At 42.2% G+C, this 19,756-nt stretch overlaps 1 protein-coding gene across 1 annotated transcript in view; it reads left to right on the top strand.

Annotated features, from left to right (window-relative positions):
* LOC128873907 (acetylcholine receptor subunit alpha-like 1) overlaps positions 1 to 19,756 on the top strand; it is a 156,923-nt gene that overhangs the window by 114,679 nt on the left and 22,488 nt on the right. The window lies entirely within an intron of this gene.

Here is a 19,756-nt window from a genome sequence, read left to right as displayed (position 1 = left end):
TTTACTCCTGCATGTATTCGATGAAAAAACGAAAATGAAATATTTAAGGCACGCTAAGTAACTTAATGTTTTCGTTAGTCCGTGCCTTCCACTGTTTACCGTCCTATTCATAACAACTCAATATGAACAGTCTCCCCATAGCAAGTCTACAAATCACTATCCTCCTTTACATATACATATATATATAAAAAAAAAAGGAATAACAATTATATCTTCACGAATGCTGTTCAAATATAACCGTTAAATATCATGGACGGGGAAAATAAACATTAGATAATTCCGTTACGATTGTTTACATTGCCCTCGACAGAGAGAATGTTTATCTTGTCCTCGTACATACAGAAAAAAAAACTTGTCTCCTTCGAACCATTAACATGCTTGCCTACAGTAGTGATTTTGCTCAAATTTAAATTTACTTATATTCAAACAACCACCGCAACTCGAGTCTTTCTCCCCCTACGCAAAACGGGCATACTCGCTAATCGCTTCTTTCGCAAACTCCATTGTCCGAAAAAGACGGACTCGATTCCGTAATAAACGGGTCAATTGCTCTCTGGGAAGCACATAAGAGCGCGTAAAAATTCGGTTTTACCATCGCAATCGGGATCGTCGTTCGTCAGCCGCAATGGGGAATCGTGTGCGGGAGAGATAACTAGTGACGAAGTCTGGGCACAAATGGATGCCATCGTTGTTGAACGAACAACGTTGTTCGGGGTCGGCGGTGCAGCCCCTGCTTTCTCGTAAAAGTGTCGTCCAGGCGGCCGAAGTACATCCTATTTCTCAGCGTTAGCCAGCCGGGGATAACGCGCAACGTGTGGTGGCCCGTTCCACGGCTCGGCCATACCGTGGATTTTCAAAATGGCCTCAACCCGGCACGGCGAAAACGTCACGTACCCACCGTAGGAATATTCCGTGCAAGGTTTACGTGATACCGCCATCCGCACTTTGCGCTAAAATCCTGTGAGGTATGGTCGGGACTAAGATGACGGACGACGAGGTCGACCCGCGACGGCGATACACGTACCGGCGCGGAAAAGAATGGGTAAAGGGGGATCAACTTGGACCGGATTAAAGTGAAAGGATGACTGGGCCCGTATAAGCATTTGGATAAGATCGCTCCGTCGGATGATACGCTTTTGTTTCATCTTCAAAGATGTCACGACTCGCGGATTACGTTGCACGGACTCGATCTAGTAGACTCGCGTGAAGGTCGATTCAGACTATACGACACATTCCGGCACCGACGCGACAAAACATTAAAACACGCGTTTTAATGGGACTATTCACACTTAACAGACACCGACCTGAACGTTCCATCAACGGGAATAGTGTGAACAGTTCCATTAAAACGCGTGTTTTAATGTTTTGTCGTGTCGTTGCCGGAACGTGACGGTCCGTATAGTCGAATAGTCTGAATCGACCTTAACGGGTACGATGGGCGATTTTTTTTTAGCGAAAGCTACGCGACAGATTCAAATGAAACTTTGTGTATTTGTTAGGACACTCGTGGAGATATCTCGTGATTCTTTTTACCTGACTCGATTCGTAGGTTGAGATTAGGTTAACAATTGGCCCCCGTTGTCATAATTGTTTTGAAACCGCAGTCGAACGCGTCAGAATTCTCAACGAGTTTACTTCAATTACGCGGACCGAAGTGGCATCGACGCGGTACGCGTTCAATGAAGACTCGTAAAGAACGTTCTCCAGAGTCGAGGCACTCGACATACATTTACGTCGTTTCAATTACAAGATCCGGAGGGGAAATCGATTGTCCTGGCGGCACTTCGAAAGGCTCAAAGTATATCGGGGCTTTGTACGCCCCGATGGCATGCAAATGCCGTCCCCCTACCCGTTCCCCCTTGGCCCCTCTTTCGTGACCAGGCTCGCTCGAATCCCGGCCTCGGGCCAAGGAGGGGTGGTAATTTGTATGGAATATTCGAATCCGATTAATAATTCACCGACATTGGGGCAAGTTTCCCTCGGAAAGGGTCGGCTTGTTTGAAACGAAATTCAGCGGAAAGCCATCGACATTGGAGCGTCTAAAACGATTCTTCCCGTGATTTCAGGATATCGAGATGGCGTATAATACGCCGTTGTCGGGATGAATTTTGATGGGCCATCGTTTGACGTTCCTCCCCTCCCCCCCTGCTTTCCTCCAAGACCCGATGACCGTGTTCCTTTAGGTCCCGTTCCCTTTGATCGTTTTATCGAATTTCGAGCCTCTGTCGGAAGCAATTCGCTGTTTAATAACTTGGTCTCTGCGTTGTCTCGCGGAGGTAAAAGTTTGTTGATTGCTTTTGTGCGCTTTGAACGGGGCCAGGCACTACACGGAATCGAATTATTAACTCTTTCACGGAGACGTCTATCGCCCGCGATCCGCGCCCAGGTCTTGAAAATTGTATCCCGTAGGGCGTGTCGGCACGCCGTTTCGATTCAACTCGACACCCTCGATATGAATATCGAGATTGAATTATTTTTAGCGAATATTCATAGTTCGGCTTGTATGCATGCAAATTAAGCGACGGACGTCTCGCAGTCTCGGGCAAGATTTTAGGGATATACTTTTGGAGGTCCTCCCAATAATCCTCCCAATCGGTTTCTTAATTCCCACTGTGGATACTGAAGATCACAATTAATAGGATTGAAACGCAGTATTTTCGCAAACTAGAGAAACAGCAGAGGGCACGCGTCTATTAATTCGGTTCATTGGAAATCACGGTCGACGAAGTTACCAATGATGGTGTCCCAAGGGGAGACAGATCAATGGTTTCCCGTAACTCCCTCATTAACTCTTCGCGCGTAGAACGTCGAGGTCGACGCCCACCCTCTGCTGGCAGAGACTTCCTCAGCCACCCCTCATCGAGTTCTCCATCGACCTCGAGAGGACGGGGTCCCCACCTCGGGCGCGGAGGGTGTATCAATTAAATCGAAGTCAACTTGCTCTAATAAACTTGACTCAGTCCCGCGACTTTCGATTTTCTTAGCTTTTCAATTCCTTACTTTTTCTATACTTTTGCATTTCCCTGCGCACATAGTGTGGGATATAAAGTATTGTTGAATAAAACTAGCAAGTTTCTACAATAAATATCGGTAGGTTTATTTCCCATTTGAAACTTTCTCAGAAATCAGAGTTTCGAAATATATGTTGCCTGGGAAACTTTCATTGCGTAAATTCAGAAATATCTGTTGTAGAAGTACTGTTTTTGAAAAAGTTTCTAACGGTGAGGGACAACTTTAAAATTGTTCGTCGTTTGTCATGGGAATTCTGCATAAAATGGTACGGGAACAGGAGTACACTTCTGAACAGAAATATATATTGTGGTGTGATGGCAACTCGAGAAATATGTCAGAGAGACAATTTCAAGAAGGTAACTCTTCCCTCGGAAACATCAACCTTCCAATTACAGATTGAATCTTCTTATGTCCTCTTTAAAGCCAAATATTCAGTATCTATCCACACCAATTGCAGTGTCGTACAATTCTAGAAGTAAAGTCTGTTTGTTCGTCCAAATATGTAAAGTTAACACGTTGATCGCCACGTCACCCATATGTGGGTGACAGTGCTTTTCACTGAAGAACTAAACAAATTAAAAGTTAAGCTTCTGAAAGTTAAGCTTCACAGGAAATGAATTTAAATGAAATTCGTGTATTTCGATGAAGTTACAAAAATAAATACCACGACGGATGTTTGATTATGTAGTTTCCAATAGTCTGAATAATATTTAATCCTAGCAGAAATTTTCAAGAATATTTCTCTGGCAGTCAACGTGTTAACAATGACGAATCCCTCCGAAGCGTCCATATTTTTAGGAAAAGGCAAAAGTGCTTTCTGAAACCAACTTTAACACGCATCCATCCCTTCATCCATCTGCCTCACCCGTCTAAAGACATGAACCCTCCATTCCCAAGGTACAATCACAGCCCCAAAACCTCTTTAGAGCCTCTTTACAGCTCCCAGCCAGCCGTCCCGTAAAATCAAACCCTCGAATCCCCGGTCTTTGCAACGGCAATCATCGTAAAAGCGTACATATCGGGTGGTTCGTAAAAATGCGCTGGAGGTTTAATTGAAGGCCGCCTGACCGGGGTAACGAGGCCCTCCGAGCGGGATTCACCGCTACGAGAATGATGTTTTAAACGTTAATTGGCAGTCGTGGCTACGGCAGAACAGGCAATTTCTATGGGGGTGAAAGGTTATCTCGGCTCACGGGGGCCCAGCGAGCGGTTACTTTGAGGCCGTGTTACTTCGTTAACGCGCGTTGCAGACGCGCTGCGACCGGATTACCGCGTCTGGGACGAACTGCAGGCGCAGTAATCCGACGATAATGGAGTAACGAGATTCTCGCTCACGTACGTTCCCTGCATATTTTAACTTTGCATTTCACAGCTCGCACGTACGCGCGCAACTCCTCGGGTCATTGTACCGAGCCCTTTCGCCCGTCCGACCCTCCCACGCGACGGGGCGACTATTCCGCCCTGTTGATTGCACTGAGACTCTCGGTATCTGGACCACTGGTCATCCTTTGTGCCACTCTTTTTTCCGCGGGGAAACTTCTCCGTGAGGGGTTCTTGAGCAGGCTTGTTTGAACTGGGTACCTTATTCGTAAAGTGTAGTCGTTGTGATATAAGGGTGAAGGGTATGTTGAGGGGAGATCATATTTTTTTAGGGAATCAATTAGGTTCTGGGATCGTGTTTATGGGTGACAGGGAGATTTTTTGAAGACGTAGGGATATTTGGAAAGTACCTGCGAAAGGACTTCAGGGGAATTTGTAACGTGTAGTTAAAAGTACCACTTCCTTATTCGTATCGCTCTTCTAAAAATCAAAACTTGTCACTGAATATTACTTTTCTTCAGATTTTCTATTCTTTCTCTGATCAAGTTGCAATTTCCACGATCGTTTCACCGCTCTGAAAATTGCTTAAAAAATCAGAGAGGTTGAGATTCCTTGCGATTCGTATCAAAAGTTACGTTCCGAAGCCGGAGGAGCTTTTCGATCGATGCTCGCACGAATTACGGTCGGCTCGTGTATGGAAATGAAACGGGGCGTGGGCGTAATCAGCGAGCGGACCGGACGGCTTCGGGGGTAAACGCACGGGCGGCGCTTTGCGCGGAATAAACGCGCGCGGAGACCCGGCTCTGAGCCGTATAATTAATTGTCTCGGATTTGCTTGTCGCAAAAGGACCCCGCTTGCCTGCTGAAAATTGGCTGGAACAGAGAATGGCGAGGCTAACGGTTCAAAAAGGGTTGGGTTCTGTCGTCGCCATCGACGTCATCGGAGACCATTTGCGCGCTACTTAACTGCGGAAACGGAAGCCAAATCGTGGCATTTCACAGGAAAACCGAAACTTCGCCACTTTTCCTCTTAGCCAAATAAAATATTTTCTATCATTAACACTAGGTTGAGGATCCCCTGCTGTTGTTGGGGTAGACTTCACCAATAACATCGAACGCAAGAGCAACCTTCCTTGCAATTGCTCGTGCCTGGAATCTTATAGGGATTTCAAGTACTTGAAATTCGCGATGAAATATAATTCCTCGATGAAATATAAAAATAGAGAGGGCTTGTCTCTCCATTTTCTTTCTTATGGTGACTTTATCTTTGATTAATTTTGCATCCTCAAGTATGTCCTCAAGCTCGGTATAAATGAAACGATCCATTAACGCTATATGTACAGAGATTTTTTTATTAAATTTCCATTACTGAAGTTAATTCATTAAAATTAATTAGGAGACTCGAACAAAAATATATTTGGATATATGTTTGTCTTTTTACACGGAGTAAGTAAGTAAGTTAGTAAGTAACATTTAAATATCCGAATGCATTTCTTGAGGACCACTGGGCAGTCGTATTAATCAGGATGTCATCCAATCGGTCCAACGGCCATGCAACGACGATCGACGACGATTAAAACGCTTTGGCCTCCTTTAGCGCCGAGCTTTCTTTGCGCGGCCGAGCATTTGCATCGTTGATTGCGTCCCGACGCTATCCGACGGGTTTATTGGATCCACTCCCGTCGGTTTCGAGCCAATACACGGCCGCGGGCCTGCGCTTTCTCGCCCTCCGTTGGATCACTTTCGACGAGAATCGTTTTTCCCCGATACACGGCCCGGGATACAGCCCCCGGGGAAATAGTTTCCATGTAATTTCAACTTTTCACCCTGCCAAACCTCCCCCTCGGCTTCCCGCCCTCGCGTGAAACTGGCTCGGTTCTCTCGACGGTTTCGTAACGCATAATTAACCACGAAACAGGCGCAAGTATTAATAAATATTTGCGAGCTCACCTTGACAGATTGACCCTGTGCTGCACGTACAGAGTGACCCAAAATTATATGGCGGAGAATTATTATTGTTATCGTCAGAAATACAAAATACGTGCGATACGGTGCGAATGTAGGGCAACGAATGAGCTAACTGTAACGAGTTGTTTCCTGCACGTCGGGATATTTTAGAAGTTTGAATGATCTCGATACAATTTACTGCCCTGGCGAATCTAAACAGAACAAATTCGAGGAACTGACGTTTTCCCTTTCCCGACATGCACTCATCGAGTTTCAGCTCGTGTTAGCTCTTAATTTGCGAGCATATTTACCTAGTTTGATTGAATCCAATGTTTCTCGATTAACCGCGAATATTGTTACCGTTTTTGTCTCATTTTGGAGAAAACAGACACTCGGTTGTCGGCGTTCATTGCGACCATCCTTCTATGGTATCCCGTTTTACTCTTCGCGCGTGAGTGACGTTTAGGAATACGAGAATTAAAATTTGATTCTCGAAACCGCGAGTTCTCTTTGTTCATTCGTCCCTGAGAGCTTCTAATTATCTCCACGAATATTATGATCGCGGTGAAACGTGTTCCCGAATAGTTGCGGAATATCAAAGCTTAATTTGATCTCTAATTCAATTGATATTTTCTTAGAATTTTTTCATAGTTCATTTACACGTTTAGTTCATTTAAATAATGTTCTATTGGAGTCTATTACTTTTCGGGATAAATAAATAATTTAAAGAATCTAATGGCTACGCGAGCATTATATATTTCATTTTTATAACCTTTACACTTCGTGTTCCAAACCAGAAAAGAATCGATTAATGTACTGGGAGCATATCGCGACGCGAACTTATAGTACTTCCGTAGCTATAAAATTTTTCAATCGCTTGATTATTGTTAAGTAATGGCCTCCGATGGTGCATCATTCATTCAGTAATGTACCATCAGTGATTTATATATTTTTTATACCTTAAACTAACCTATCCCAGCAGAAATTTAACTACAGTTTCGTATATTTGTCATCGGGTATGACACGATTCATTGTTATCAAAGAAATATTGATAAAATCAAATAATATATCAAACTTACTACAACGTATAACCAGTATAAATTACAATTTTATATGGCATATTTTCTAAAATTCGTGATATACAGAAATATTTCCTCCAGACGATCCGAAATTAGGCAAAAATATCGAAACACGACAAAACTACACATACTTCTCTTAAAGTTCAAAAAATGTACTTACTTTTAATATTATCATGCTCTTAACGCAAGGAAGGAAATCGATTTTCTTGTAAATTTTCAAAGTGGCTAAAATTGGCCAATACTTTCTAGGACGCCCAAATGCTTAGTATTGCTCGGCATTAATATTCAATGGCGTCGCGAGACTTAAAAGTGGATATCGTAACGCAGCGTGCACTTTCTTGGACGTTCGATTTTTTAGCGGTGAGATTGAATTTGTTGCGTCTTTCGTCTCTGGTCTCTCGATCGTATCTGCGTTCAGCACTCCGCGGGACGGAGTGCACTTTGCCCTCTCGAAAGAGACTAAAGAGGAATGGAGAGTGGGACGACGCTCGTCGACGGCGTCTTGTAGCGTCGGGTCGACTTTTACGTAATGTTAAAAGTGTTTAAGGTGCTTCGGTGGAATTTGAAATAAGGTAACCATCTCGGCCAGTCGGGAATACGTTTAAATTCAACTAAAACATATATGCGTCACGAAAACATTTTCGATGCGGAGGGAAACGCAGAACATGAATAATATATTCAAATCGCAAATAAAAAAAAAAAATAAAAAGACGCGAGAGTTGCTAAACGAGGAATATAAATATCTGTTTATACAAAATAATAGTTTACGTAATAATAGTTGATAAAGACACTGGCAATCATATATTTAGGGTAATGAATTCATGGAGAGTTTATTAGTTTATAAATCGACGTTGTACTGTAAATATTATCACTGCCATTACTACCAACATCAAAATTACAAGATCATTATTGAGAGCGTGCAATTTTACTAGTTTACTCCCAAGTTTCTCACGAATGGAAGTAACGCCAAAGTGAACCTCTGATTGCCCCGGGGTGTATTATCGAGACGCCAAGCGCTCGATATCGGTTGTAATCGATACGAACGTCGATAAACGACGTCACAAGGTCGCCGAAAGCGTATTTTCGCTTAGTATTAATCGAGCGAGTCGCGCTTCCCGCCTCGATGTGAACCGGCGACGTCGTTGCGATCACGATTCATGGCGGTGTACAATGAGTCAAGGCACGTGACAATCTCCTAAATACCTGCAGCTTATCGGGCACGGTAATACATTTACCGTTTGAAATGCGACGTGGCGCTGGCACGACGGCGGTGAATTAAAAGGAAATTGAACTGTTCGCGGGGGTATCAAATTTGCGACTTAACGCTCGTAAGTCACGCGTCGGGACACTACAGCCGCTCCGTTCCTGCCGGGAAAATTAACGACGCTTTCCCTTTAATTCAATTCCCCCCGAGCGCTTCTGGTAGCCTTCCATTTCCGAACTTGAATTAGTTGCTGCTCGAAGGCTGCTTAAATTGGTCAACTTTTGACTTATGGTTAGGTGAGTTGTAGTACTTGTGACAGGCAAGACATTTTATTATTCTGTACCCTTTGGACCCTAACTAGTAGAAATACTGAAGATTGAGTAGCCTGAGTACCCCGAGTAAAAGTATTTACTTGTCATTTCGTTACATTAACGAAACATTCGAAATGATACAAAGTGACACAGAATTAATTTCCACGTCTAATACTTTACACACACACGGAGTCTTCATCGTTAGGAACCCTTATTCCAGATTCGAACATTTCCTAAGAACTACGTTCGAACAACACCGTGGAGTCTCCTCGTGGATGTTGCTCGAAGGAATTAGCAACTGCACTCGGTTTCCCCAGACCGAGCTTGACACACCCTTCCCCGTCCTCGCTGCGTCCTGACGAGCCTTCTCGCTCCGTGCGAAACTTCCACCCTCCTGGTGCAGCGTCGATAACGTCGTTCCGTACTTAGAAACCGAAACACGCCAATTAGCAATCAGCCAGCATCAGCTGGCAAGGAATTCGCGCAGACGAGAGACGCGTGTTTATGCGGGAAAACGTGCACGGGGCGCGTTTACACAGCACCGGGGACAACTTCCATCGCGTTGAGGAAAGGGGTGGTGGCTGCGGGGATGGTTGCACGCGAAATCGGGGCTGGAAGGGACCGGAGAGAGGGTTGGGATCTAACAGGGCCACATGTACTTGGCATATTTTAGGTCAGCCGGCACCTAGGCCGTTATAATGCGCCTGGATGTCGCCGAGTACTCGACTCGACGACACGACGAGGGCTAGGGGGGTCGAGAGGGGAGCTCGACGAAGACAGGAACGAAGGAGAGGGACTCGGTGATGCGCCCGACAACTGCGACGACAGTCGAACGAGTCAGGGTTTCACTGCTTAACCCTCCATTGCAACTTCGTACGACGGTGTGGAGTAATTAGTAGGCTCTTAATTGAAGTCTCGTGGAAGGGGATGTAAAGGAATATGCAATGGCTCCGTTATGTATTCAATTTGAATTATAAATTTGAGTAAAAATCGTTGAGAGTGATTCGAGAGCAGGAAATTATTGTTTAGTAAGAATGTGTCTTTGTATTTATTGTAATTTGAATTTCGCGATTTTTGAGGTGGAATGGATTTTCTCGTTGATATTCGATACAAATAAGAAGTCTTCTTTAGTTGTGGGAGTATACTCAATTTAGGTGGCAGAAGTTGTTTTCCAGAACGTGCGCATGCAATGTTTATTGTTCTACAGTTCGATTTTACTTGGGGGAGCCTTTACGTGAAATTACATTAAGCATAATTTGTTCCTGAAGAGGTTCCACGGTAAGGTCGACTGTGTCACTTTCCTGAATAGGTTTGTTGTTTATTCTGCATTTCCATTTTGCTTCAGGGAATCTTAGTAAATTAACTGAATGCAATTTGTTACTTTGAAGGAAGAATAATTTAAAAGAAAATCTTTTCCTGGCTATAATGTTTATTTCATACCTCAGCCCTTGTTCACGAATAAATTATTTCAAACTTAGCCTCTTGATAATACTCAAGCATTCTTCTTTAAATTTGAATTTTAATTATAGAATAAACACAGATTTCACTGGGAAGATTTTGAATAATAAATAGCAGTCAACGTTTCTCAAATAAATATTTTTATTTCTAACAAAAGTAATTACGGTATATTTACAAAGAATTCACCCAAGTCTGGAACCAAGAAAACCAAAAGAAAGTTCGAGCCTTCCACGTGACGAGTTTTAAAGCGTCCTTTAAAGACATTAAGAGGGATTCCGTGTTCCCCAGAACGGGTGTTAATGTTTACGACGATTTATGTCGTTCTTCGTTCACGGGAACGTTTTCGCCGAGTTTCCATTACGATTCTATCGGCTGGAAGAATTCGCGTCCCGCTGTTCCTCGTTCTTTTTCGACGAAGGGATATCGGTTTATCTGCTTGGGATTGATTAACGTGCCGCCATGAATTAAGAAACGTGACTTCCAAGGGAACGGCCCCTGGGAATATAAAATCGATGGAACTCCGCGATTGAAACATTACGGGGGTGATAATTCCGCAGTCTCGATCAAGCTGTTCTTTATTCTATGTTTTGACTCTTCATTTTTACTCATTCATTTCAAGGAACTAAATTCCTTGCCATTTTCATGACGGTTTTCTGTAATATATCGCCATTATATCTGAGAGAAATAATATTTTCAAATGCACTTTTTATTTACTGTTCCTAGTAAAAACTATTAGGGTATTCAGTAAGAATCCATATTATTGTCACTCTCTATTCCAACCCTATTTCTCAAGTAAAATCCAATTGGATACAAACTATTAGTCAACACTTCACATTTAGATAATTGCATACATTCCGTTTATACAATTTTTATTTAGAATCTCACCGCGTTTCGACATCGAAATACTTCGTTCTATATTTCCTCCCAGCGAACATGAAAAATCGTCGCGACGAAAGGGAAAACCCAGAAACGATTGTCGATCGAATTCCTTTCCAATCGGAAGATTAACTTTCACCGTAAATTTCGCTAAACGATACGCGGAAAAGAGTGTACCGACGTGACGGTGCAACATTCGTTACAAAAGAGCCCTGATCTCCGTCGATCCGGATCGACGTGTTTCGTCCAGAATTGCGAATTTATCGTCGGGCGATTTTAATTGGCTAGAACCGGCCCGCAGCCACCATCCCCGGCCGTGGAAAGGACAAAAACGAGCTGCGGAATTTCCCGTTGTACCTCGAAACTTATATCGATCCGTCGACCGTGCCCATCTCGCTGCACGTTCAGTAGCGTACGAACCGAGAGGGCAAAACCACGCCTCAAAATTTCCAAGCCGCGACATCCTCGCGGAAAAACCACCCTCGATTGGGAAACTTACGCTCGGCCGGCTTCATTGGACGCATAAGAGATAGTCTAGCAAGTTTGATTCCAAGGACGAGGAAGGGATAAGGTGGAAGGTTTCTTGCGAGGTAAATTCCTTTTCCGTTTGTGAGTTTTAAAGAGAAGATTGTTGATTATATTTAGAAAGCACATAGAGACTAAATTCCTGTCTGATTTTCATTCTTATATAGCGAAGACGTAAACCGTATCATCAAGTCTTCAGAAATGAATACTCTTAGGGGTAGAAAGGAATGTTTCATACTTTTCATACTCAATTTACACATGTATATACCATGAGATCAGATTTAAAAAAATATTTTCGTAACCTCCTGTGCACCAAAGTTGTAGTATATATTACTCAGTCGTATCAAGAATGCAATCAATGTTCATTTATACTCCTCGATTTTACAATTCAAAAAAATAAGATGGTCCCTTTTGGCCCACTCAGAATTCCTCGTGCAAAGTACAGCAATAATAAAATTTATTGAAAAAATTTCACGAATATAAAAATATACCCCTGCACAACATGGGCATAAAGTAAAATGAATTTAATAGAGGATGAGTCTGCGTGGAAGCATTAATTTTCATGATAAGTGTGGTTATCGTTAAAAAATTTTGTTGGGGATCGTGGGTGGTCCGCGGTTGGTTATCCAGCGGGGCTAGGAGGTCAAAGAACAGTTCCCACGCCACTGGGAGCGTTCCACCCTCCGGCTCCACCCCAAGAGTCACGCTCAATGGCAAACTAAATCTCAAGGTTTAAGGAGAGATACACGCGGCCTCCCCCGAAGCAACGGCAGTAAATTTCCCAAGTTCGATACGCGTTTTTCCTTTATTCCTAGCGCGAGACCGTGCAAGGGTGCATCGACCCTGAAAAGGGTGGGGACGGTGCCACGCCGAATCCCTGGCTTCGGCTGCTTTATTTTTAATCCTAAAGGGGAGATCGTGCTCCGGAGTAACGCGGAATAATTCGTGAAATTGCATTCGCGGCGCTCGGAAGCGGGCGTTTTTGTTCAACGAATTGAGCTCGTCGACGTTTCGCGAATTCACTTACAACAGTGGTACTCAACCTGGACCTCTAGCGAGAACTCGAAAGTATATAAACAGAAACCATTACGTCATATCGCTTTAATACTCGCAGCTGGAGTAAAAAAGTAATTATTTTTATAGGACCGTATTTTGAATGATTAATCAAAACATTCGTGGTACATGTCATAGATATGGTCCAAGCATACAGCGAATAAGATTTCGTTTAATTTGGTTTTGATTAAAGATGGAGAACACGTTTATTTAGTTTTGGTTACATAGAATTTCATTCTTTTTGTCGTTTATTTAATTTTTCCAAAAAATCCAAGAAAGTATTCACTATTTCTCTTTACAGCTCACAAAATTTATAAACGTAACTATATTTTGTAAAGAAACAGTTCAGAAATATTTTTCGTATTTTTTCCTGCGAAATTAACGTCGTTCTAGAGGAATTGATCTCAAACGCTTCACTACGAAGTTTATAATTAACTTACTAGCTTAACCACCATTATAAATTTATCAAATACTTGTTTATACTGAGGAGATAATTTTTTTTAATTTTTCCCACTTTAGCATTCCCCGTCTATGGTAATCGCAGCAATAAATTCTTGAATAATATTTCAAGTAAAAATATCGAGCAATGGTTAGACACGCAGCGATTCGTTCGCGCGAGAATTTATTTTCTCGGAAACGAAGGCTGTTATAACAACAATGTTATTGTATGTTTTCGCTGAATTTTTATTCGTGAAATCATCCCTCTACCCTATTGTATCAGTCACCCTGATGCACCCAGCATGCATTGCATTTGTATGGCTAGTATTTCCAATGCAACGTATGAAACACGATCTTCAGTGTTGAATATCTCATAAAGTGTTGACTGCCTTCGCAAAATGGCTGAATATGAATCTAATATTTTCCGATTCCAAGCCCGTCTATAAAATTTCACTGAAATAGGTGCACGGCACTTCACGCGAAACGGAAAAATACGAAACAGAAACTATTTTCGGGAGTTTCGATGTAGATTTTCGAAGCTCTGCTGATATCATCTAAACGAAATCTGCAAAGTATTTTATTTCATACGATAAAGGGCTTAAGCTTTGCTCTAATGAAAATCCATAGATTAAATTTTCCGCCCCAAAAAAGCCTCGAAGCTTCAATTTTTATCACGAAAAATCACAGAAGCATTGGCGGAATAATTTTTTATTACGATATCTCGGCCACAGCCTCCCTATCATTATCCACCCTCAGCTTTTTTACATCCGAAAGAATAGAAAAAGGAAACGCAGAAACGATTAGTTATTCCATTACACTGCGAAATTGTTTAAAACAGCGACTGCAGCCCCGGTGGAGCACAGAATACACTTAGCTGCGTAAAGGCTGGCTCGCGACTCGGGATAATAAATGAAAAACAGAGGGGCTGAGAGGGATGGCGAAAAATTGAATGTCCTCGTAGAGATCTACGAGAGGACATTGTAGTTTTTTTTCCCCCGCGGCGTTCAATGTCGGTCGAGTAGACAACCGAGCTTAAAAGGGACCGTCAACTTTGAAGATTTACGCGGCGTCTGCTCGCAAGAACCGTCCAACTGGACGCTGTCTGCTCGCGTAAAAAAAAAAAAAAAGAAACATGATTAATCGAGGGACCCTAAACTTCTTTGGCGCGGCTAACCAAAGTCTCCAAGCGTTCTTTCGTCCGGAGGGTGCGAGTTTCTCTGCGTTTGATGGTTATGAGGTTTGTTACGGGACTGTTCCACGATTATTGGACTCTGTTCCTACCAAGTTACCGCGGTGCATGCTCCTACTAAGTGTGAGTTCAACTGTTCTTTCGGCCGTAGTCGTTTAATTTAGTGGGACGCCGTGGAACTCGATTTATTTTTCGTTGCCTACAGGGACTTCGCGATTTAACTCCTTACAATCCAATTTATCTTCAGTTGGTGGGAATAAATCGTGTGGCAAAATATTGACGGACGTTGGCGGGAAGAATGCGTTTGGTGGGCCTTCTAAAGCATTCTGTATTTATATTCTACCTCTTTGTAAATGTAGAAATGTTTACATTTTAGTCATATCAATTTTGAAATTCAAGAGACATTTCATTTAACATTTGATTTTCATTTCACTCGAAAGGTACACTCTTCCCCTATATCATATGAAAAGATAAAGAATAATATTTATTCCACGTTCATGGAAGATTGATGGAAGACTATTCCTGTCGATCGAAGGATAAATTCATTCCAATTCCAGTGTGTACTTTTTCCTCTCAAGTCTCAGGTGCAACTTCCACTCTGTCTCTCGAGTTGCCCCTGGTTTACGTAATTCCATTCATACCTACCTGCTCGAGTCCAACCAAGGAAAAGAATTTCTTAGGCCCTTGTCGAATAAACGAGACACGCGTAGAATCCTCAGGACGAGGGCGGGCGCCATTACCATAAAATTAACTCCTCAACCCGAAACCAGCTACTCGAAAGTTCCTCTCCTCGAGCAGGAAGATCGTACTTCACACCTGTTAAAACGTCGCGACCAGCCGCGTCACGGTTCGCGCGTCTCGAAGGCTCGGGTTAAAACTTGGTCGTTCGTAATTACGCCAACGTCCACTCGAGGGAGGCGTCTCCTCCGAGGGGGGACGCTCTCTGCTCCAGCGGGAGACGCTCCTCCGCTCTCCTGGAAACAAAGCTCGCAGCTTGCGGACTCGTGCAGGAGACGCGGCGCGTTTAAAACGTCAGCCATCGGGAAATTTCAGAATAATTATTGCACACCGCGAGCATTGTGCTTGTCGTACGTAGACGCGGGGAATATGTAACGGGTGGGCGACGTGAATTGATCGATTTGAGTATTTTTGGAACGGTCGTGTGACAAAATTATCGGTGGCAAATGTACAAACCTTCTCGCCACCCATCTTTTATTCTTCATAGAGAAAAATGATGAAGCGTTACCGTTATCCATCTTCGCTAGCAATTTTGCGGGCACGCTGCTAATACTCGGTGAATCGAGCCGTGCTTAGGACGCTTCCCTTCGTCATTCAGGCCTGTAATCATCGTCCGTGACTGCCCCATTGATACCTATCGCGATAGGATCGATCTGAATTACAAACTGCGCTCGCCATTTTGCTCCATGCGACAACGCGTGACACGTGATACATGCGACTGCAACATTATGTCACAGGACCTGTTTAAGGACATTTTAAAAGTAACTCCAGAAATGAACAATCTTCTCAAATATTTTAAATGGATATGGTAATGGTAGTCTGATGAAGCGCAATAAAATGATTAAATGTTTCGAAACTGGTCTATCGACAAAGGAAAAGTTGAATATTATTATTACATCGCTGAATGTCTTCGTTCGATTGTATTCACCAAACAGCAATGGTGATATTACTATACACATTAATTAATTGATCGATTAGTTTCACAGCTCGAAACGTCAACTGAAAAGATTCAAAGAATAAAGACTTGACGTTTCATTCGACTAATGGCGTTCTACCATTGTGTAGCCGCCGTTCGAATCAATACCACCCAACGTATTAATTACTTAACATTTTCGCTGGATGATTGATCGCGGATTTCTCGTCGAATCGATAAAAATGTGCACCCGGTGTTCCCTCACAAAAGGACTCGTTGCAATAAAAAATAAACAATCGCTACAGCCACATAAACGTATATATTTTCTACGCGAAGCTGCTCTCGAGGTTTTGGAAAATTTGATCATGCTCTGCGATAAATTACCATCCCGTTGCCGTGAAATTGATTTCCGTTTCAGCGGTAGCAATGCATAATCTAATACGAGCGACACGGGTTTCGATGCAAATGCACCCTTTCAGCCGATAGCTTCGGCTAGCAACGAGGAGAAAAAGGACACGCGTAATCCAGTCGATATATACCCGTAAAGAAGATAACGTTATCGACGCCCAACGAAACAATTCGTTTAGACCACGTTCACCTCCCCAGGACATTTTTCAAGCACTCGTGCGCACATTCCTGGTAATAAGAGCCGAGATCGAGCTTTATTTCCTGCTTACACGTGTGCAACCTCAATTCCCAGCAGCGTTCATTCATCCCCATGCGAATTCCGTTTCGTATTAAAATTCAAACGTGGCTTTCTCACTAGTTTTCCATATTCTGGAAGCGTCTCTCTGTTCGTTTGAATGGATCCTTCGATCGTCGTTTCGTTACGCGATAGTATACAGTGATAGTAATGGTAAAGAAAACTCTCCTTATAAACCCATCAACAGCCTAAATATATTGATTTCATACTTAAGTCACGATATTAGTCATATTGTCTGCAAATAGGATTTACACTAGATAATTGAGAGTTTATAATTTTCTTAAATACAGTTAGATCTCACCAACACCTTCTTTCCCTTAAATTGTTTGTATATTAATGAACATGACAAAATAAGTACCACTCTGCCCAACTTTTCGATCTTTAAGAAGTGTTTCTTGCCATATTATGCCTAGAAAACTCGGAGCTAATATTATTAATAAACGCAGTCAGACCTACCACCATCTTTTTCCCCTCGAAACGTTTGAAATTCACGAGGAAATAACCACCGAGTCAGCCTCAAAGCGGAACGCGACGACAATCGGTAGCACGATTGCTAATAAAGTGGAACAGTGGAGCGAAAATAGCGCAACAAGTGCAGTTGCAGCAACGACAGCTGGAGCTGCAGTCACGAGTATCATATTAGAAATCCAGCCGCATTATCCTGGCGAGTTTATTCCTCTAGAGCTCTGTTTTCTCTTCCTCCACCCCTTCCCACCCTCGCACCCATCACTCGCATTATCTAGAGCGTGCGCTTTCGTGCTTACCTCTATTGTTTATTTCGAGGATTTTCTTATCTCTTGTCCTGGGCGTCGTGTTGCACTTCGACGCGCCACTGAACTTTCTTTCAAACCTCTACTTCGCGTTCCCACGGATTAGCGAGCGGAGGAACTTGGGTACTGCATTCGGTGAAGGAATTTTTAAGTGTTTACGCGATTCCTCGATGATAATCACTTCGATACGAAAAGGTAGACTGGTGCTATGATAACAGATTTTCGTGATATTATTCATTGTAGGAACATGTAGAATATTCCAGAGAAATAGAAATTCTTCTATTTCTTGTTTTGTTGCTGATCATAACACTTTTTCTGATAGACGATTATGTACTAGATTCGTATTGTAAGTCTTTAACTTTATACGATATAATTAGGTATCACAGTAATTAATTTTTTCCATAGTGGTCCAAAAAAAATTTCTTGATCATTATTATTCAGAATCTCACAGTTATATAAATTTGATATCTCGTGATAGCGACTCTGAACTTTGTACAAAAGCATTGAGTCGCTATAATAACAGTCCGAATTCCCAACACACAAGAATTAATAAAATTTCACCATCGTGTCTAAGATGTTGCACTTGTAAAGCGTGGCATTCCACGCACCTACTTGTTATATCCAAAAATATTATTACAAGTTTGCAGCCATTAGCTCGCTATTACTCGCGACAAAGGATAAACAAATGATTCTTTGTCGCGAGTAATACCGATTACCAGGTCTCACCACGTGGAGGTTGCTGCGAGTGGAGACCCGCGAGGGAGATAGAAGGAAACAAAGTTCCTTCGATCTCCCTCTGTACAATCTTAGAAACTAAGTACGCGAAGAAGGAAATAGAAGGAAACAAAGTTCCTTCGATCTCCATTTATGTACAATCTTAGAAACTAAAGGACGAAAAGGAAATAGAAGGAAACTAAACTCCTTCGATTTCCTGGTCTGGTTCTGCCAAGCAATTATTGAAAATTTCCCTTTTTCAAAGGGGAAAATGAAGTTACAATGAAATCGCGAACACGACGCGACCGTGCAGACAAACTTACTGGGTCAGTCCCGTTTCCTCTTGGCGAGTCTTTAGCAAGAGAAAGACGATGTCTTTCTCTCGAAAAAGACTAGCTAGAGGACGGCAACCGACCTTTCTGTCCATCTACACGGTTGGTCACTCTGCTTATTGCATGAAACAATAATGACCGACATTGACGAAATTACGCGCCCGAGGGCGGCCGAACAAACAAGAGAAAAACGGGTAATCATTACTTGGCCTTATGTTCTAACGCGACTTAGAACTAAGGTTCCCACGGCGGATGCGATGTCTTCGCTCGATGGAAGCGACATATTCGTTCGATGAAATACCTAGATAAGAGAAACTGAAAATCAGAATAGACATACGTATATAGAAGTAATATAATGAAATAATTTGAAAATAGAAAAGGAAAACTATCAATTAAAATATCGAGTCACATAAAACTCCATCGATCAATGCATATGAAACAATCTATCGCAGCAATTCGAAGAAACAATTCAATTGCGTGTCGTTTCCCCACCATGCGAATCTCCCTAGCAAAGAGAAATCAAAGCACCAGAACAATCAGAAAATATGAATAATACCATATAAAATAATTAAAGTAATATTAGTGCCGAATGAAGAAATGATAAATAATGAAAAATTAATACGAAAATAGAAATTAACATACATAAGAATGAGAAAATTAAATTAAAAAATAGCCTGAAAATAAATATGCAAATTAAACATAATGTTGTATACATTTAGTTAAACCTAACCAAAATCAAAGCACCAGAACAATCAGGAAATATGAATAATACCATATAAAATAATTAAAGTAATATTAGTGCCGAATGAAGAAATGATAAATAATGAAAAATTAATACGAGAATAGAAATTAACATACATAAGAATGAGAAAATTAAATTAAAAAATAGCCTGAAAATAAATATGCAAATTAAACATAATGTTGTATACATTTAGTTAAACCTAACCAAAGACACATAATTGTGTCTTGGAATACAGGGAAATATAAGCGAGAATGATGATAACATTGAAAAAATGAAGAAAAAATAAAAAATTTGCGTTCGCTCACCAGTGCTGATCATCATTTACCAATTGGTCAGTAGTGGTCAGTAGTGGTCAGTAGTGGTCAGTAGTGGTCAGCATTGGTCACCCCCTGGTCATCCAAGGCCAGCCTCGGTCCTCGGTCGGCTCAACGT

The sequence above is a fragment of the Hylaeus volcanicus genome, chromosome 3 (assembly GCF_026283585.1).
Source record: "Hylaeus volcanicus isolate JK05 chromosome 3, UHH_iyHylVolc1.0_haploid, whole genome shotgun sequence".
Taxonomy (NCBI): Eukaryota; Metazoa; Arthropoda; class Insecta; order Hymenoptera; family Colletidae; genus Hylaeus; species Hylaeus volcanicus.
The sequence above is the reverse complement of the archived record's forward strand: the minus strand, read 5'-3'. Positions and strand labels throughout refer to the sequence as shown.